The sequence below is a fragment of the Rattus rattus genome, chromosome 4 (assembly GCF_011064425.1).
Source record: "Rattus rattus isolate New Zealand chromosome 4, Rrattus_CSIRO_v1, whole genome shotgun sequence".
NCBI lineage: Eukaryota > Metazoa > Chordata > Mammalia > Rodentia > Muridae > Rattus > Rattus rattus.
The window spans coordinates 56810283-56831931 of record NC_046157.1 but is presented as its reverse complement, the minus strand read 5'-3'; the positions used below and the strand labels follow the sequence as shown (position 1 = coordinate 56831931).

Below are 21649 nucleotides of genomic sequence, written 5' to 3'. Positions count from 1 at the left end.
CTCCAAACTAAAAAACAATTGCACACATCCATCCATTTTCCAGGAAACATGTGAGGCCCACTCTATCATTCACCTTTCACAGAACAGAAGTTTAGCTGTCAGAAATAAAGCATCCACCCTCAAATCAATTAGGTAAGAGACAGCATTAAAGAGTCAGTGCGACGACAGACCTATTTCCTTGTGCAAAGAAATAAAGTCTCATTCAGGAGGAATGAGGGGAGGAATGATGACGTAAGAGAGTTAAAACATGGTTCTTGTTACTCTGGCACACTTTAATCACAGCACTCAGGAGGCAGAAGCAGAGGCAGAGGGAGGAAGATCTCTGTGAGTTTTGGGCCAGCCTGGTCTACAAAGGGAGATTCCACACAGCCACTGTTACACAGAAAAACTCTGTCTCAAAACAAAAACAAAAACACAGAACCACAGGTCTCATTATAATAAGTCCTTTCATTTTATTGCTCTTTGTAAATAATTTAGCCATAGCAACGGTTAGTTCTTAAACAACCATAATCAAAATTTTACATCAAATATTGTTTTCCTCTGATATACATTACTTCTGGAAATAATCAGTGAACTTTAGAAATCTATGATATATTCATGTATAATAGTATGACACTAGTAAAAACCAGTAAAATCCTTCATTGTAAATATATAAGTTTGTGCTATGCCTTCGGGGGAGCCATAACCAACTCAAAGAGAGAGAGTGTGGACAGTTCCCATGCAGACAATGTTTATAGAATGTCAGAGGCATGTGGTAGACGTACATTTGTGTCAAAAGGAGCATTCGATTTTGGCAGACTTGCCTCTTTATTTTTCTTTAGAAATGTGTAGTGGATTTGCAAACAACATTCTCAGATCACCGTGACTTTGGCATTAAGGATTATTGCTGTAGAGTGGTATAAACTAATCACATTTGCCGAAGAAAAATAAATCAAAGCCCATGTACTGTTAACACTACGCTGACACTTCATGCTAGGCAGGAAGCCTCTTACTAGAACAGACAGGACCCCTGAAGGCTTTCCACATCTTCGAAGCTAAGATTATTCTTGCCTAAGCCAAGCAAGTCACTCAAAACAAACCTAACCTCAATACCTTCTGTAGACCATGTTCAGTCGGACCCACATATTTCTACTGTAAATATTTGATACAGTAAAAGGCACTATTTATTCATATTAACTTTCTCAACTACAAGCTCAGATCCTATAACCTATATTGTCAGATATTTGTTTTGGTTATTTATCAAGTATCTTGGTGCCATTTTGGAATATCACTGCATTATTATCATGATATGGGATTGTTTAAGTTTGGTTAGTGTTTTAGGTTTTCTTTTAAAGTGACATAAAGGTCTGACCTTCTATCCCTAGTGATCATCAAACAATTTTAAAGTACACAAAAAGAGCCAAGTGGAAAAAATGAATGTTACAGTCACTTGGAGTAGAACATGACACATTGGAATTTTTTTTATTGAATGCTTTTACATTTAAAGGCAAGCACGTCACAAAACCTAGTACTCGGGCAAAAGGCAACACAGTGTCCTCTTGCCTTTCCCATTAATTATATAACTTGTCTAAAAGATTAGTTTTTATAAAATGGAAGCAATGGCTTGAGCATTCATTTCCCCCTTTAAAAAAGTCTTTTGTCTATGGTCAAATTACACATTTTATTACTGATATAAAACCTGGGACTATTTGGTTTCTCACCTCTTATTCCACAGTTGGAGCAACCTTCATATACCTGTGACTAAAGCGATATGGGTTTTTAGGAAGAGTTAGTAAGCACTGTGGAGATCTTAGCTCCCAGAACGTGGTGGGTACCTTTGATCTTGTTTAAATAGTCAGAGTCAATGGGTAAGATTGAGTTACTGCTCTCACTGCTGCAGACACAGGTAGTCACACCTACCTAAGACATAAGCAGACAGTTTGAGGCTAAAAGGATCGATCCATTTTAGACACCTTTCTAGAACATTTCTTTACTATACAGCCGCATTTTGTTTGGGATCTCGATGGAAGAGCTTCACAAAGCTATCTAGTCAACAGTAAGGCACAACTGGTTTTTGTTGTTGTTTGCTTAATTTGCTTTGTTTTACACGCATACTTTAGAGAGGGCATGGGTTCCATATATTCATACCAATAAGACTTCGACATCACCTGTGAAGCCGCTTGTCTTTCTTGCAAAGCAAATTTCACAAGAGAATCACACGAATACTTTTTGGTTTTCTGGTACACATTAAAGTTATGTTTATACTGTATTATAGTTTGTTAAGTGTCTTCAAAGCAGTGTCTATACCCTCATTAAAATATTTCATTGTTAAAGAATGGCAACTAGCAGCCAAGCTTTCGGCAGGTCCAAATCTTTTTGGTGGTGGTGGGGTGAGAGTTGCTGATGATTAGGCTGGTGCTTGCTTAATCCGGTTAGTTCCTTCAAATAATATAACAGTGAAATCTGCTACATAGGTTGAAACATCTCTTTACAAACAGGTTCTCTGTAGCATGTGATGCTGCTTGGCAGCTTTTAAAGTACGGTGTTTCTTCCTTCAAAATTGTAATTTTCTCCAATCCCACTGCAGGCTTATCAAGTCACTTACAAATACTCTAAACCCTCTGCTCTGACCTCATCTCTGCCCACAGCACCTTTCACCAGCAGTGTGTTTCACCAGATGAACCAAAACCTCTATACATTGCTCACCATAAGAAGCAATTGTTCCTCTTGCAGTGATAGCCTGAGATATAGTATCTGAGTTGCACCTTCAATTTCCATCTCCAAGGTTAGTTCCTTTGTGAGTTTACCATATCTGTAGGTACTTCCTCCTCCAAAGCCTTAGCAAAGGCAACATTATGTATGAGAGCCGGAATCTACTTCCTCCAAATGTGCATTAATACTGACCTCTCGATCTCTTCTTGTGAATCGTGGGTCTACAGTCACAGATTCTTTCCAGGACTTTGCCAAGCCCCCAGAGGTTCCAATTTGTGTCAGTTATGACCTTATAAAAGGCAGTTATTAAATACCAAGGCTTAGAAGTCGAAGTTAACCATAGTCTATGGGACACAGAGTAGGACTGGAATCGTTGCTGCATATGAACAGATCTTTGTTTCTTTGTACATTTCCATGGGAGCACTTGGATGAGCTTTGTCAATAAGCAGTAAGGTTTTGAAAAAAAAAACAACAACTTGTTTTTCCCTGAGCAGTCTCAACACTTGGTTTAAAACATTCATTAAACAACATCAAAAATAGACCTGGTTGTTCTATGTATAGACTACAGGCAGAGCGAACTCTGGCTATTCTTAAGAGGGCTAGGATTTTTGGCTAGAAAATGAACATTGAATACTGGCTTCATGTGAAAGTCAGCAGTTATGGTGTAGACACTAGCGAGAAGGCCAGACTGTCTTTTGAGGTTTGGAGTTAGGATGGCTTTTTTGTTTTGGCTGTGGAAGTTCTAGAAGGCAAGCACGTCTTCCCACAGTAGAGACTGTCATTTCCATTAAGCGGCCATCTTCTGTGCGATCCTAACTAGGTCTTTGAGAGAACAGGCGTCAGCCTCCATTGCAGTGCCTGAAGCTTCACCTTCTCCTTTGAATACAGGGGTAGGGTAGCTCCTTCTCTTAACTTCAGGACCCGATCTCTGCTCCTCTCAATCTTTCTCTTACAGCATGCAAGCTATGCTTACATTTCTTGTTCGCCTCTGCCAGCCATTGCAGAATGAAGAGTTAGGTCCCAGCTCTGGATCAAGCTTTATGACTTGAGGGAATGTGGTTGTTTTGATCTGCTGCATACACCACTAAGGAGTTATTCTTATAAACAGTGGGGTTGGTGTTCTCTTTCTTTTCTATCATTTGTGTGTTTGGAGAGAGACATTTTTAGTTTCCTTTAAGAAAGCCTCATCTGTGTTTTTATGGCTTAACTTACAAGCTAGAGTAAGATGCTGGCCTTTCAGCCTATCTCGGATTTGAACATGCTTTTGTCATAAAGATGAATTATTTCCATCTTTGGGTTAAAGTAAGAACCATATTATTCTTTTAGCTTGAACACTTAGAAGTCATTGTTGGCTTGTTAATTGGCCTAATTTCAGACTGTTCTCGGAATAGGGGGAGAGAGAGAGAGGAGGAAGGGGGTGGAGGTTTTCAGTGGAGCAGATATGATACATACACACACACACACACACACACACACACACACACTATTTATCAATCTACTAATCTCACTGTTTTATAGGGGCGGAATTCATGACATCTCCAAACAAATATCTACGATAACAACACCAACCAACACTAAACGCAGATCACCATAACAGACATAATAATCGTGGCTATGAAAACATTTGGAATGACGCGCATTGTTGGCGCGCATGACCAACATGTAATACAAGGATAGGAAGTATGCTTCTACTGTTGGGAAAACGACACTGCTTGGTGCAAGGTTATCATAAACCTTCAATCTGTAAAAAAACATGCAACACCACGGCGAAGTGCAAAAGGTCAAAGTGCAACAAGATGAGGTATGCCTGTGCCAGAACCAACGTTCCCATTGGTTACTTCTATCCAGAGCCCCTAATGTGGCCAGGCACAGAGTGGGCTCTAAGGCACTTAATACATATTTGTGGATAAATGTAATAATGAACTGTTCTAGTTCGCCTAAAGCTATATGGAATGCAGCTCTTTCCTGATGTAGATAAGACTGTCCTCTGTCTTTATTCCAGGTTCAATGCTGAAGTTGCCTTCAGCTCGTCCTAAAGCAGCGTGATTATCACATGGTCTGCCAAGTGCATTGTTTTAATCTGACTGTGCCTGGGCGGATCTGTAGATCACGTAATCTGTGACTTCAGAGAACCAAACCTCATTCTCTACCTAGCTCTGAGCAGGGAAAGAGCCTGCTCCACATGGATAGTCTGCCTGAGATGTTATCTGACCCTAGCCAGTAGACGATCATTTGCATGTTTCTAAATTGAGGCATTTTGTTCTGGGTAATTGCTAATTGTTACATATTCTGTTCTGGGAGGAGGAATATTTCCTTGGATTTCCAGGGTACGGAGGGGGTGGAGAGCGCTGGGCTGAAGCTTGTGGGGCTGGAGAGTATGGTGGTGGCAGGTCTGTGCAATATTCCATCTCATGGTCATAAGTATAGGGGGGCGGTGCCACTGCAAAAGAAAAGAAAAAAGGATATCAGGCATTTACTAAATGCTGTAGTGACAGTGTTAAACCATTGTGCTAGACACTTTGAGGGAGGAAACACTTTCTGCTTGCAAAACTATTTGCTTAGAATGTGGACAGGTATGGCTGAATAAATGATGTCTCTATAAGGCAGTGCCCTGGGTGAGGTTGTTTGTAGTTGGGGCTTAGAGAAAGTCCCTCAGAAATATGATGCTGAAGTGGCAGAGAGGGAGGAAGCAGGTGGTGGTGGGTAATTCAAGTGTAGCTAAAAGCATAGGAGCAGGAGAGTATGTGGATTTCAGCAGAAAGGATGGGGGAAGGGAGCAATTTAAAAGAGGCTGAGGAACAGCCATGATGGGCTTGGTGAGGAAGAGGGCTCAGTATTCCCATGCTGGACTTGGTGAGGAAGGGTTCACTAACACTATGCTGGGCTTGGTGAGGAAGAGGGCTCAGTATCCCCATGCTGGGCTTGATGAGGAACAGGGCTCAGTATCCCCATGCTGGGCTAGTAAACGATGTTGTATTCTTTAAAAGGAAATCATAAAATTTACTTCTTTAAAATTATTCATTGCATATGTTCACTGAAAACAATACCTCTTATAAAAGGGACATTTTCAGACAAATACACACTGCACATTGTCCTTCCCATAGGCTCTGCCCTCCCCTTTCTCCCACCTGTCATTCTCCTTTGTTCTTTGGTTGACTTATATATTCATGTCATACATGACCTTAGGCATTTGTATAAAATCTAGGACCACTATGGGAGCCATACTATCTGAGACTGGCTGAATTCCCCTAGCACAGTGCTCTTTGGTTGTGTCCATTTTCCTACAAACAATGTAATCTCATTCTTCTTTGTAACTGAAGATGATTCTACTGAACACGGGCCACATCCTGTCTACCCCTCTGTAAGTTTATTCAACTTACTCTGAACAGTGTTGTAGTAGACATCATCGTGTCCATATCTTTGTGACATATAGAAGAATAGATTAGGGAATATGCTTTGGCAAACACATTCTCTCAGCTGAGAGGCAGCAGATATGGAATTTCAAGAGTAGTTAGAACCAATTCCTGAATACAAGGAGTGGATATTCACAAAACACCAAGCAGACCAGTCTGTAGATCGCTGGTGAAGTAGAAAAGGGTTGGAGGGTGAAGGGAGAGGTAAAAGAATTGAGCACCCATCATGAGAGTTCCTGGAACTTGCAGGATCAACGAGTTTGGGAATGGAGATGAGGAGTTGGATTTTCTAAACCTTATTTGAAAATATGACTTAATTCAACTTAATATAATATGTCAGTGCATTTAATAATCACCTTTGTTATACTTGATAGTGACTTCTCCCGCACACCTATTTTGTAGCGATCCTAATCCTGTCTGCAGGGGAGGAAGAGAAGCATCTGGCAACTGAAATTCATCTATGTCCTCAGGATGATTAGCCAGAAATGAATTTGTTCTCAGGGGATGGATCCTATTGGGAAGTGACAGGCCTTAACTGGTCACTATGAATGTAGCATAGATCCCAAAACTCATGTCACAATAATGTGACTAAATCACCAAGCTTTTAGCATTGCAGTGACAGCAGGGAACAGCTAGCATTTCAGCAAACTGTTCTTCCCCCAAGGACCTGCAGCATGGTGGAAAAGAAGCACACGTGCACACAGTAGGTCTAGACTACTATGAACATAGAAGAGATCCAATGGGTCCCTCTGGTGAACCTCTCACTAGCAAGACCGTAATGTTTGGAGTCATTTACTGGCCTCACTAAAGACAGAGGAAGCGAGGAAAGGAATTAAGTAACCAGAGAAAAGAGGACTGTGGGTCCACCCAACTGAGTGGTATGTCCCCAGAGAGCTCCACTATGCTGTAAAGACACCACTAGTGTCCTTGGGGGCCAGGTGTCTTTCATCAGGGAACTGGGCTGTGTGAAGTCATCGTCAGTGATGCTCACAGCTTCTTTAACCTTCCTTCAGACCTGCCTGACTCTAAGCTCTGTCTCCTATGAGAAAACAGAGAAACTCCTGCACAGTGCATACATATTCTCTCTGGATTTTTGTGCCCAGTTCCTGGCTCTGTGAAATATAAGAGGACTGATATAAAGACTTGCATACCAAGAAAGGAGGCCCTACAGCCTTCGCATAAGCTAGTAAGTCCCAGCAGGCTGTCAGGTCATGCTGGTTCTTGTAAACAGGTGGTTCCCTCTTGTTATTAGGCTGAAGTTTCTCCTGCCTCTGGCATGAGGAACACAGACTGACTTATCCCATAGACCTTCTCCATCTCCTCTTCTGTCATGAACTTACCGTGTGTGTGTGTGTGTGTGTGTGTGTGTGTGTGTGTGTGTGTGTGTGCCACATTTATGCTCTGCAGTGTTATGAACACTGCTGGAGGACAGTTCAGTGAGGATCTTTGTGGTTAATGTTGCTGTGTGTCAAACATGACAATTCAGCTATGAACAATGTTCTGTCACTCACAGCTCCTTTGAAGGCTAATGAAAAGACAGTGATGCTGGAGAGTGGTGCTCTGAGGCCTACTTATCATGAAAGAAGAACATCTTTTGCAATACAGTCGCTGGAGGACATGCCTGAAATTGTGTTGCACAATGGACCGTGTTATCTCTCTTCATGATAGTAAGGTCTCATAAAGAAGTAGATATTCAAGGTATTGGTTTTGGAGTTCCTGATTAGTCCTAGTTGATTAAAGGGTTTGGTTATTTTCAATTGGGCATACGGTTTCTGGAGGATGTTTGCACGCCTGTATAGAGCTGAATCCTTTAAAACTCTTCCATTTCTGATATTCCAATTCCCTGATGTAACTGTGTTATCCATCTTTACTGTCAGGTACGAGTGTCTGTATTATTAAAAAACCAGTGTCGGGTCTGATGGGGTACATCTTTAATCTTACCACCTGAAAAACTGAGGCAGGAGGACTTCAATTTTGAGGACAGCGTGGGTTATAAGCTTAGTTCCAGCTCAGCCTGGTACATATAATTAAACCTTGTCTCAAAATGAATGAATAAATGAATAGATATCAAGGGAAAATATGAAAATTAAAGAAAACATGCAAAGTTTTTCAACTCCTTCAAGCAATGTTTCCAAAGATGAGAAAATTTGGATACAGAAGAAAGTCATCCTGAATTTTGTCCCTTCAGTCTGAGCGGTCACACCTATACCTCTGGTCATGTTGGCATTTATACCTTGGCAGTTGCATAAATGGCAGCATATTTGTCCTTCATATCACAGCATTGCTTATGTTACGTGTGTTCTCTCCAAAAGTTTGTTATTACGGGGTATATACGATTCCACTTTACATTTTCCTACCCTGAGGTTAACATTTTCGTTATTGTAAACGACTGACAAACATCTTCTCACAGGAGACTTTACTGTTCTGAATTATTTCATTTGGAATAAAAATTCTAGAAGTCTTCTGGCTTACACAATGCCTAAGTGTTATTATCCGCAAATGCATGGCCCGGCAGAGGTAGAGTGTCATATTAGAAAATTCGTAAAGGGGAAAATACAGCTATCCTATCCCATCATTTCTCTGGTAACAGCTGGGCTTTAGAACTTCTGTATTATGTTTCAGTGCTTGAAATTCTGACTGGATAAACAATGTATTTATTCAGGTTTGTTTCAGTCCGGTAACTTCTGAGTTGGGCTCTTAGGATTCAGAATGATTAAAGTAACAAGGTTATGAAGGACAGCTTTCACTTGAAAAACATTGTGTCAGCCGTCTCTGGTAGCACTGCCTTTAAGCTCAGCACTAGGTAGTTAGAGACACATGGATCTCTGTTCTTTGCAGGGGGTTCTGGCCAATTCAAACCATAAAGCAAAGTCCTATCTCCAGAATGAACAAAGAAACAAACAAAACAGAATAATTCGCCAAAGTTGCTCCTTTACTATGTAATTTCGGACATTCCGAACTTTAAAAGGTGTATTTACCAATTTTTTTCTCAACTTTACTGTGCTGTTCTTTGTAAGGATATAAATCAGTCTTACATTCACATACCTGATTCGTAACCATTGTTTCTGAGTTTACCCTCCTTATTTTTATATAATTATACATTTTCTAAAGACAGCATATTGCTATGAAGCATAGGCTGACCAAAAACTTACAATGTAGCACAGGCTAGTTCAGCTGCTCCTGGGTTGTTCCCTGAATGCTGGGATTTGTGGGCCACAGTTTTATATTTGATACTTAGAGTAAAGTTTACTTCTCTTCTAAGGTTTTAATCTTGGCTAAGGCAACTATTTAAATGTGGCCTATTACAAAATCTACTTGCTAATTTATTTGCTTCATTTTGTGGACCAGGCATGTCTATTTATACCAGAGGAAGTTTATCTCAATTGATTTAGTATGTGAGAGGTCTAGTCAATCACATTGTTTAAGTATGTGTGTGTGTGAATATGTGTGTATATTTGTGTGTATGCCCATGTGTTTCTTATATATGTATGTGTGTGATATGTGCATGTGTGTCATTGTATGTAATTTATGTACTTGTTCAAAACTTCTTTTTACACACAATTTTTAGTACTGTTGCTATAAGCAAGCTCTCCTCTACTTTGTCCTCTTGAGCCCCACCCAGAACAGAAAGTTTACAGAAAGGCTGCAGAGTGGCTGGCAGAATTCCCTCTGCCTCACCCTCTGACACACACAGATCCTAAGACACATGAGAATTCTGTGTTCCCCTTCCTCTCTGATAACATCAGGACAAGTCAGATCATATCCTGTATCCTTTTATTACCACAAGAAGGACAATCTCCTAAGACCGCTTTCATTTTAGACTTGTAATGCAGGCGGGCTTTGCACATCTAGTATAGCTCGTCCACGGCCCCCCATTTGCTGTGTGCTCATCTCAGTGGAAAACAAAGTCTGGCTTAGAACAGTCTTAGGTGTCTCTCTCCGATTTCTTCATCCCTTCAGCTAAGGAATGGGAGCCTTCTTTTCTGTGTCTGTTTTGTGATTTGAGCATGTATGCATGCGTGAGTAGATTAACCAAAAGTGTCTCTTCCTCAGTTACCGAGACAGACGCTATCTCTACAAGTTCAATCTCTACAAGTTCAACATTGACTAGGCTAGGGTAGTTGGCCAGCAAGCTGCAGGAAGCCTAGGATCACAAACACAAGCCACCATGCCTGGCCTTTTACCTGACTGCTGGAGATCCAACTTAGGTTCTTCTGCCTGAGCTGCAAGCTCTTTACCAACTTCTGCCTCTTCAAGGCCCTGCTCCTGAGTATTGTTCACAGTGTTGTGAGCCATGGAGAATGTATCTGCTGTGGGCTCGGAGGAGGTTTTGAATTTGGGGAAGGAAGTGGAATGTAAGGCTATTATCCTAGGGCATGGCTATGAAGAACAGCTTCACGTATGTGCCTAATTAAAATTTTGACTTTTGCACTGGAGAAATGGCACAAGGAGATAAAGATAAAGATAAAGATAAAGATAAAGATAAAGATAAAGATAAAGATAAAGATAAAGATAAAGATAAAGATAAAGATAAAGATAAAGATAAAAGTTGTCCTGTGAACCTGGAAGTTTGAAACCCAGAACCTACAAAAAGCTGGGAGAAGAGAATCAGTTACAAAGAGTTGTTCTCTAGCTTCGACATGTGGTCTGAGACACATGCACCCACAAATACTGTCTGGTGATGATGATGATGGTGATGATGATGATGGTGGTGGTGGTGGTAGTGGTGATGGTGATGATGATAACTTTAAAAATTTGATTCCACCACCCCACCCCAAAGATGGCTTTTTCTGCCACATTATCGAACCAGAGTTATTTTTCTCCTGCATCCTACAATCTGCAGGACCAGGATATACACATGATGTGTAATGTTAAAGCCATTCTTCAAACTATTCTCTATTTTCTTTTTAAAGGTCTGAGCTCTTTTGTATTACATAAGCCATACGATTCTATGTCTATGTCTTATAGATATTGGTGACACTTTCTCTTTCAAACATGTGTTCACTGAAGACTTACAAGAGGGTCACAAATATCTGCTACCACACCTGGTCCACATGAGCCTGCCTGATAATCCCCGTGATGTTTATGCCTTTTATTATCCTGTCTCCCCTGTCACTAACAACTATATTTTGAAATTCTTTATCTTTAAAATATGATTTCCGCTTATTATTTTTCTAGACTACTCATTGCACTAAGCATGGTCTTTCTGTTGATCCCCAACATCTTGAATGCAAACTGAAGAAAACAATTTAAATGTGTGCCACCTCTCTTCTGTTTTCTCGCCTCTTGTCATGTGGTGTTTATGTACTGTCCCTCCAATTACTCCTTTGCATCTGCTATGCAGGCACTTACATCATCCTGCCCCTGTGGTACCCGTGACGGGAGGGATGACTAAAAAAAGACACCGTGAGTCTCCTTAGGCTATCAGGTTATCAGGACATGGACCCCTAGGAATTGGAATTTCTGCCTGGAGTCTCTAGCTGGAAGCACAAGGCTGAAGCTTGATCTCAGCCAGAATGGGAAGTTGTCTCCAAGGACTGTGACTGACAAGTGATGTCACCTTGCAGGAGAGACTATAGCCAAGACAAAATGGGTCAGTGATAGGCAGGACCACACCTTGGCCAGGACTTCTTGTACTCTATTTAAATCTAAGACTCCTGTCAGGTGTGTAAAGACAGACTGATGGATGAGGGGGAGAGATCAGAACTTCCTTTATCTGTCCCTCTTCCCAGTGTAGACATAATGACTAAATAAACCCATATTTTGCTTTTCATTGTTGTCTGTTTAATTGGCCCACTGAGGACTGGTGGTTGAGCGTAGCTTCTTAGGGCTGCCAAGGCATAGGCTCTGAATGTAACAACACTAGCAACATGACTACCTGGCAGCACCCAGGCTTTGATTAAAGTCCAACATTTTAACTACCCCGTACCTGTAGGTAGAAGCTTTATGTGGCTAGACAAGAAAACAACCATGCAGACATGATCTCGCTTTAAAGCAGTGACCTTTTCTTAAATGTGTTGGCCATTGGTGTTGCGCAGAAAGCATATATTATGTAGGCATTTCACATGTCCCCCTTCCCAAGATTGCTTTTTTCACTTTCCTTCACCTCAAGTATATCTGTATGCCTCTTCATTCTCAGGAGAAGACTGGATTCTTATTTCACTGAGAAAATAGGAAGAAACCGAAGAAAAGAGTCTCGAATCTGATGATCAAATGTACTTATTCCTTCTGAGGGAAAGAAAGTACACCACTCTGCTGGTGTATAGGATCCAGCTCTTTCTGAGATTCAGACTGATTTTTAAAACTTAAATATGTCACTATGTATAGATGATGTGTATTTGAGCATGTGTGAGCTACAGCGCACACATGGAGGTCAGATTCAGTTATTTCCTTCCAACTTTATGAGAGTTGAAGGGATTAACCTCATGTCTTCAAGCTCTCTAGTCAAGAGTCTAATCTTTAATAATGCTCCCTGCCCTCTATATTTGCCAGCTTCCTTTTAATTTTGTCTAAACATATTTATTGCTAAAATACAAAATATCATGAACTGTCTCTATGGGAAAGAAATCTGACTTCATCTCTATTTTCTTGATCTGCTTTAAAGTAAAAGTTAAACAAAATTGTATGCACTTCTCTGCCTCATCACAGAATACATATGTGGTGGTGTGTATTTGAATGAGGCACCCGTGTATTAACTGACAGGAGGACTACTCCATGATATGGTTAAGCGGAAGATTGTTTTTTGTAGATGTGAGAGAGAACAACCAGAGGCAATGGGAAGAGTCTAGACACAGAGAGAAAGAGACTGCATATGGCCAGCAGATGACATGGTTAGTGTTATCTGTGAGAGAAGAGAGAAGATCTGCTGTCTGCAGATCCAAATGTAGAATTCTCACCTACTTCCCCAGCACCATGCCTGCCTGCGTGTTACTATGCTTCCTGCCATGAAGGTAATGGGATAAACCTCTGAAATTGTAAGCCAGCCCCAATTAAGTGTTTTCTATAAAAGTTGCCACAGTCATCGTGTCTCTTCACAACAATAGAACAGTGGCTAAGACACTGTTTTAAGATTAATTTTCTTCCAGGGACTAAGCCACTACCTAAAGACTATACATGGACTGACCCTGGACTCTGACCTCATAGGTAGCAATGAATAGCCTAGTAAGAGCACCAGTGGAAGGGGAAACCCTTGGTCCTGCCAAGACTGAACCCCCAGTGAACGTGATTGTTGGGATGAGGGTGGTAATGGGGAGAGGATGGGGAGGGCAACACCAATATAGAAGGGGAGGGGAAGGGTTAGGGGGATGTTGGCCCAGAAACCGGGAAAGGGAATAACAATCGAAATGTAAATAAGAAATACTCAAGTTAATAAAAATTAAAAAAAGATTAATTTTAAATAAGTCTTGTCTTCCTTTTTGAGCAGGTAAATGTGTACTTAGAATAAGTATCTACAAAATAGTTGTTGCCTTTTCTCCAATTACTGTCTCTGCTTGGCTTTCATTTGTTGACTTGAGTTGCACATTGGGAAGGGGCTTTAGTGAGGAGGGTAAAGAATAAAAATGTCCTTTCATCTCTAGCTTTCTTAGTCTCCATACCTTTATACATCCACAACAGTATTATTATCCAAATAGGAATATCTGAACTCACAAATTGCTTTTTACTGAGTAAAACTACCTATTTCTGGGCAGAACTTTAGGTTAGGATCCTGCATTTTGACAAATGACAAAATCAAGTCTTGTGAGTGGTGTTAATTCAACAATTGTGTTTCATGAGTCCTCATTTTAGGTCCTGCCTTGATCCGTGTTTGAGATAGAAATATAAATGAAATATATCAATATTCCTATCTAATAGCATTAATAATTTAGGAGATAAACAGCAGTAAACTACATGCGCTCTAATAAGACAAAAAAAACAAAAAACAAAAAACAACCCAAAAACAAACAAAAAAAACATGGTAAAATGTAGAACAGAAAAAGGAAGAGTCCTATGCTGGTGTGAGAGGGGACAAATTGACCTTTAATCTAAGTCTAGATGAAGGGAAAAAGTCCGAATTTTAGGCAAAACCCTGATCATAGAATGGCAAAGGAACAGACTGGTGGAGCTAGAGTAGTTGGGGAAAAAGAAAAAGAAGTGAGGTGTATAGGAGGAAAAGGGTAATTCTCCAAGTGCTTTGCACTCTCATAATGAACAATTTGCCTTTTGCATCAGGTAAGATGACTTTGAGTCTTCTGTGAGGTAAATAAGGTTCCATTGCAAGATTCTGAGTATGATATAATTCAATGTTTCCCTTTTAGAAAAAAAATATATATATATATATATATATATATATATATATATATATATATATCTATCTATACCTATATCTATCTATCTATCTATCTATCTATCTATCTATCTATCTATCTATCTATCTATCTATCTATGTTTTACCTGTGTGCATGTATGTTTTAGGAGGGCATCAGGTCTGCTGGAAGAGGAGTTACAGATAGTTGTGAGCTGCCATGTGGGTGCTGAGAATTGAATCAGGATCATCTGGAAGAGCAGTCAGTGCTCTTAACCATGGAGGTATCATTCCAGTGCCCATTAAAGGTTGATATGGCATCCATTTTGAGGGTAGATACCAAGGGTCAAACATTATGTGTTGGGGGGCATGTTAGGATGGCGCTGTAGTCATGGAGCTAAAAGCTCACAATGAGACTCTCAGTTTCTTTTCTATTCCTGTGAAAAGACATCATGACCAAGAAAACTTATATAAGCAACAGTTTACTGGGACCTGCAGTTTCAGATAGAGCTCATGGTCATCATGGCTGGGGGATGGTGTGTTGCAGCAGACAGGCAGGCATGGCAGTGGAGCATCGCTGAGAGCTCACATCTTTATGTGGAAGTTGGAGGCAGAGAGAGAAAGAGAACTGGGAATGTCTGGACTTTTGAAACCTCAATGTTCATATCCAGGGGCACATCTCCTAATCCTTCCCAAATGGTTCCATCAACTGGGGACCCAGAATTTAAGTGTATGAACCTATGAGAGCCATTCTTCTTCAAGCTATCACAGACTTCCACTCAGGAAGTAACAGTGTCTATCATGAGAAGTAGTCAGACGTACAGCATACTTTAAAGGTGTCACTGAGAACTTTTCCTTGTAGATGTTTCATAGATTCTAGTGCAAGAATTAAGTGTGACTCCAGGGTGTTGGTCTGAGAGCTAGAAGACTAGAATGGCTTCAGCCTCTGGGGTGAAGTTTGTGACTGAAGAGCAGAGCAAAGATGAGAATATAGGCAGTGAGTGGAGAGAAGGTGAGAAATGTAGTTTTAAGTGTGTTCACTTCTGCATACTGATTAGATATTCTGGTGGAGATGTCCATTGAGTACTGAGATAAAATAAATCTTAAAATCAGAGAGGCAGTTTGGGAACCGAGATATTTAACTCTGGGAAGCATTAGCATATAATCTCTCTCTCTCTCTCTCTCTCTCTCTCTCTCTCTCTCTCTCTCTCTCTCTCTCTCCTATGTGGGCTAAAGGACACAACCACAGAAGGGTAAACACCATGTGGAAGAAGACACAAAAGTGAGTGGACACGGGAGAAGAAGAAAGAACAGAGATATTATTACTACACTCATCTGAAATGTTTCTTCAAGTTGAAGCACATAAGATTCAATAAGGACAGACTGGCAGTGGATGCACTTAGAAGGTACATTGTGTTCTGTTTTTGTATGAGACTGAGATGATGAATATGGGTAGAGATGTGAAGATAATATCCTACAAGTTATCAAATTGAGAAATTGCTTACCATATCTTTATCGTTGGGCACTTTTTCAATTTTTGTTATGTTTGAAAATTTCATATAGGTATACAATGAAATATAATCATATTCAACTCTTTCTTTTTCTTCCAACTCCCCCACATCTTCCCAACATGTACCTTCACAATTCATTCCTTTTATTTTTTTTCTGATAGTTTACTTAACTCCGGCTAGTACTACCCATGTAGATATGGCTATGAGAAAAACTGCAAGTGGCCACACCCTCAAGGAAGAATAATTCTCCTGAATATCAACTCCCAATTGCTCCTTGGTAAGGGGAGGATCCAGGAGACCATCTAGCTCTCTGTGTCAGAATGTTGACTGGTTTGATATTATACAGAATTCGAACATGTAACTGCAATTGGTGAGTTCATGAAACTGCTCACCTTTTATATGTTGTATGGTACATACTATTGGATTCTCTAATGCAAGGCAAAAGGCCTTGTTTATAGAATCTCACATACTCATTATATTTATATGTAGAAGTTCTAGCAAATTTTCAACATGTATCTGTCAAATTATTAATGTCATTTCTGCTCATTCCTGAAGATTTTAATATTATGTGGGAGCTATACTCTTTGTTTAATGAGGACTATAAGAAGTTTTCTCTATACTTTCCCTAGAGACATACATACCTACTGCCTCAGAAGCCAGTTTATTAAGACAGATTGCACACTTTCTCCATAATTACTTGTCAGAACTCATTGGCAGGCAGATAGAATGGGTGTGAATTTTCTATTTATCTTCATTCTGGCTGACTGGTGATTGTAGCTAATGATACAGCCATTGAGAGAAGACTATATTCAAATGTAACATGAATTGTTTCTTTTTTACCAAGGTCTCCCTTCAAAGCTAAAGCTTCAATCTATCATTATTTGGGAATACTCTAGAAAATTGGGGATTATTTCAATGAGAATAGAGCCTCATTGAAGATAGAGTCTTTTGGAGAATTAGAGCCTCAGTAACAAACCCGTTTCTTCCTTCGAAAGTGAGCCATGTTGCTTACTGGGATAGGAGATGGCATTGATGTGTGCTGCTCTGATGACTCCCACGCGGGTTCCCCGGTTGTTTTTCATGCACATGCAGATGCATATGGCAATTCCTGCAATGACCCCCATGATGAACACGATTCCAAACACGATGCCAGCAATCGCAGTGCCCCTGAGAAAGAAAACAAAAGCGTATTTTCCCCGAAGGTCTGAAAGGAATCCAGTCTCAAGCACAGCTCAAGGGCTTTAAGCTAAATGATTCTCTACAGCTTAAGGGAAAGTGTCTTGCTTATTTAAAAGAACCCTTGAATTAATCATGCAAATGGTCTCTTGGATTTCAACAAGAAAAATTGAAAGCCTATAGGGAATCTTTGTATAGCAGAGTTAACAATGTCTTCACTCATATTTTTGTGTAAAATTTCCTAAAATTGGAGCTGGAAAGATTGCTTAGCAGTTAAGAATGCACAGTGCTCGTCTAGAGAACCTGAGTTTGGTTTCTGGCTCCCATGTAAAATACCTCACAACCACCTGCAAGTCCAGCTCTAGAGGAGACATCACGCTTTACTGGCCTTTGCAGATAACAGTACTCCATGCATATTCCCTGCCACAGACACACATGTATAAACACACACACACACACACACACACACACACACACACACTCACATATGCTAATATGCATCCCTAGTACTATACGCAGTAATCTAAAATCATTTTCCTATGTACTTGAACAGCAAAAATACGTATATTGTACAAGAAGCATGTTTGTTTCATTGAACAATTTTAAAGGCAACTTAACATTTATTCTTAATTGAAAATGCTCCATAGAATAAGACAAAGAAAACCAAACACAACATTCCCCCTCCCCACCCCACACACATAGAGGATAGACGAAAAAATAAATATCCCCAGTCAATTCCGCCTCTATTCCTATTATGGATAATGGTTTTCTCCAGAAAGCATTAGGTCATGCAGCAAAACTAAGTGAAAAAATTGCAGAAGCTTATTGTTATTTATGCACACCATAATTTGTAGCATCAATATTTGTCAGTGTTCTTAGAAGTAATCCATCTTTACCAAAACGAAGAACCCAACTGACCAGTACTGGTTCTCTCAAGGCTTCCCTGGAAATTTAGCACAGTAGTGCATGCATAAACAACTTAAGAAGGATGCTCACCAAAGTGCCTGAGGTGCAATGGACATGATATTCAACATGGCTGACTTCCTAACAATATAGTGAAGGAAAGCACAACTACTAACAGATAATGTCAACATTAACAGGATAACTGCAATACCCTGGGGGAGAAACTATATTTTCATCAGCTAGGTTTTTCTCAATACATGCATATATACTGCTGGGTAATTGTGAAGCAATGAAGGCATTTTTCCATTCTCTAGTTCAGGCATTGCACCAGTAGCTACTATTTTCAACTTTCAGCTACATCGTTGAACATCGTTGTAAGCTTATTTCTAGTCATCATTTTTAATTTTTTTAATCTTATCTAAAGGTACCTTTTGAATGCATAATCACTATCTGTAGTTAAAACTGTTACCAGTATTTATATTGCCATTGCACAGTACCCTGTTGGGCCAAGCAGAGTACTGTGGTGAACATAGACTTCTCTTACAACCCGTTTTAAGGATGTTCCACCTGTTTCATTTCTCTATGTACTACTGCAGTTCTTTCCCCGACCATGGTTCCTTGAAAACGTCCATACAACCAGTATGAATGTTCATTTGCACGCACAGTAAAACTACTCATCACTTTGTTCCATTTCCATGGGAATCCCTGAAACATTATCAGGCCCAACACGGGTCTTCTCAATCTGGACCTCTTTCCATTTACACCGGGATCTCAGGTTCTCAGGCTAAGAACTGCATTCCCAAGTGGCTTCTTAGGGAAGAATTCAAAAGGAAGCCTGTGACTGAAAATGACTTTATAGTGTTCCCTCCCTTGATTCTTTTTTTTTTTTTTTTTTTTGGTTTTTTTTTTTCGGGGCTGGGGGCCGAACCCAGGGCCTTGCGCTTCCTAGGCAAGCGCCCTCCCCCTGGGCTAAATCCCCAACCCCAACCCTCCCTTGATTCTTAATTAGGGTATTGTGTTATTTCTGTTACACAGTGAACAACACAGATGATTCACCATACAAGAAAGAAGATTTTATTTTGGCTCAAGGTTTCAGAGGTCTCTATCCATGGGTACTTCTTCCTGTTGCCTTTGATCATCTAGCGCAGCAGAGCATGGTGGGAAAGTGTAATGGAGGCAGTTGTTCATCTTATGGCAGCTTGAAAGCAAAGGGAAGAGAAAGGGGTAGGAGGGTGGGGGGCTAAAACCACCTGGTCCCAGTGACCCAACTTCCTTTTATTGTGCTCTTTTGTGCTTTCAGAACTTTGCAATAGTGTCACCCCAAGTGCCATGCCTCTGAGAAGATGGCCTTTGAGAGACACTCACTTACACCCTGGCAGCTGAATATGGAATTCTGAAGCTAAACATAGTTTCTCTTGGGCCTTTCTCATTGTCCTCTAGAATCTGCCCCAAGAGAATTCCATAAATTCTAATTACTTTCCTTGTGTGATTTTTTTTCCTGTTCTGTCTTTCTAAAAATCCTTGGCATTTTCTACCAGAAGTCTAACATTTTCTAGTGTTGCTAGACAAAGAACTGACAGTCTCTTAGGAGTCATCATTTCTAAAGACTCATTGTCTTCAATTTTTAGAATTGCATAAATCAACAACTGCTCCACTTTACAGCACAGTTTTCCTTCCAGAGCCTGTTCTGAGATAAACTTTTAATCTTCGGTTCCTTCTGTCATTTCTTCTTCTTCTTCTTCTTCTTCTTCTTCTTCTTCTTCTTCTTCTTCTTCTTCTTCTTCTTCTTCTTCTTCTTCTTCTTCTTCTTCTTCTTCTTCTTCTTCTTCTTTTTCTTCTTCTTCTTCTTCTTCTTCTTCTTCTTCTCCTCCTCCTCCTCCTCCTCCTCCTCCTCCTCCTCCTCCTTCTTCCTCTTCTTTCTCCTTCTCTTCCTCTCTCCCTCCCTCTCTCCTTCCTTCCCTCTCTCTCTCCCTCTCTCCCTCCCTCTCTCCCTCTCTCCCCCCCTCTCCCTCTCCCTCTCCCTCTCCCTCTCTCTCTCTCTCTCTCTCTCTCTCTCTCTCTCTCTCTCTCTCTCTCATGTGGCAAGATGTGCATGTGTGTTAATTACTGTCTATGGGGTTTCATTTACTCAGTCTTCTTCCCAAGTTTTTCTTGACTTCAAAGGTCAGCATTAGCTAGTAACTGCTCTACTGGGTAACTTACTATGTTCCTGTAGTGTTAAAAGTGATAGAGATGGAACCATGCTGGTTAGACTTTTGGATTTTAAAACTGTGAGATGGATAAATCTTTCTCTCTTCTCTCTCTCTCTCTCTCTCTCTCTCTTTTAAGCATGGATATTTTGTTAAAGAAATGGAGTAGAGACTAATGAACTCTTTTACTTAAAAAAATAGAAAGAGGTTCTGAATCATCTCCTATAAGTTTAGTGTGTAAGGCTAGCGTTTGACAAATGAATCATGAAAGCTCAGGTTTCACGTCTTCTTGATGATTTTCTTTTTCTTCAGAAAGGCAGAGTTTGTTATTCCATTTCATTGTCAGAGAACATAAATCTGACAGAAAATGTCCCAAAGTTAGAGTTTTTACTAGGAAGGTATGGAGTCAGGCTTTGACTCCAGAGAGCCAGTCTTTTGTTCTATCATGATTGCTGCCTTCGAGCTTTAAGAGCATGGTTTATGACTACCTTCTAACTGCAGCATGGCCACCTCACCCGAGTTGCAAAGCCTTACTTTCCCTTAGCCTTGTCATTCTCGACATGACAGCCAGCTTGGGGCTCCTGAGCTTTTTCTGCCAGATTTCTTGTCATGAATCTGATTTCACAACTCATTTGCCAGATACATGGATTTCTACTGCCAGTGTGCTGTGAGCATCATTCCCACATCTTCTGTGATTAGCTCACAATTTCCACCCAAAGCCGGTATCCCACAAACCAGAAAGGCTTGAATGTTGGAAAGGACAGTGTGTGTGTGTGTGTGTGTGTGTGTGTGTGTGTGTGTGTGTGTGTGTGTGTGATATTGTATGTCAGTCTCAGAGGCAGCTTTGTCACAGTGCAGTCTGAGAATGTTTCTACAGTGTAGGTAGGGATGCTAATAGGCACTGGTTACCTAGAGACCACTCAAAAGCTCCGGGTTGCTTCAAGCCTATTCTTGACCCTCATCTGTGCTTCTGAAATCCTTAAATGCTCTGAAAAGTAAAAGTATGGACAAAGGATCTGAACTTGTGTTGTCTAAAAAAACATTTTTGTCTGTAAGACTCTGCCCCAACTCACATAAAAAAAAAAAGAACACTACCGAGGAATCCAAAACACTCTTATTCGTACAGGAAATTTTACTTTCTTCTTGAATTACGAAGGCTGGATGGGAGACAACCCTGGAAGTGTTCCCTATTAGCAATTAAAGAATGTCACAGTCTAGTCATTTAACAAATACTTCTCTGCGAAGAGGAAGATTTGTCAGAGGAGGTAATTTGAAGGAAGAAAAGGAAAAGCTATCTGGAAATCTTCTTTGCATTATAATTTTCTGTTTTAAATACAATTAAACTGGAAGGTTTAATTTATGCTCCTGAAATAATCAGTGGCTCAATTATTGAAACATAGAGGTTCCAAAGTCTGTGTTCTGCAAGCTGTTAAGATATAAAATTGGAGCAAATTTATATTCATTAATCCTTCTTTTTAAAACAGA

General features: G+C 40.3%; 1 long non-coding RNA gene across 1 annotated transcript; it reads right to left on the bottom strand.

Annotated features, from left to right (window-relative positions):
* Positions 1–427: 427 nt before the first annotated feature.
* Positions 428–17168, bottom strand: LOC116899033. The gene is made up of 2 exons (XR_004387683.1): positions 16909–17168; positions 428–5131 (listed from the first exon to the last, which is right to left on the bottom strand). It is a non-coding gene; the product is annotated as an uncharacterized LOC116899033 (long non-coding RNA).
* Between the last annotated feature and the right edge of the window lie 4481 nt (positions 17169–21649).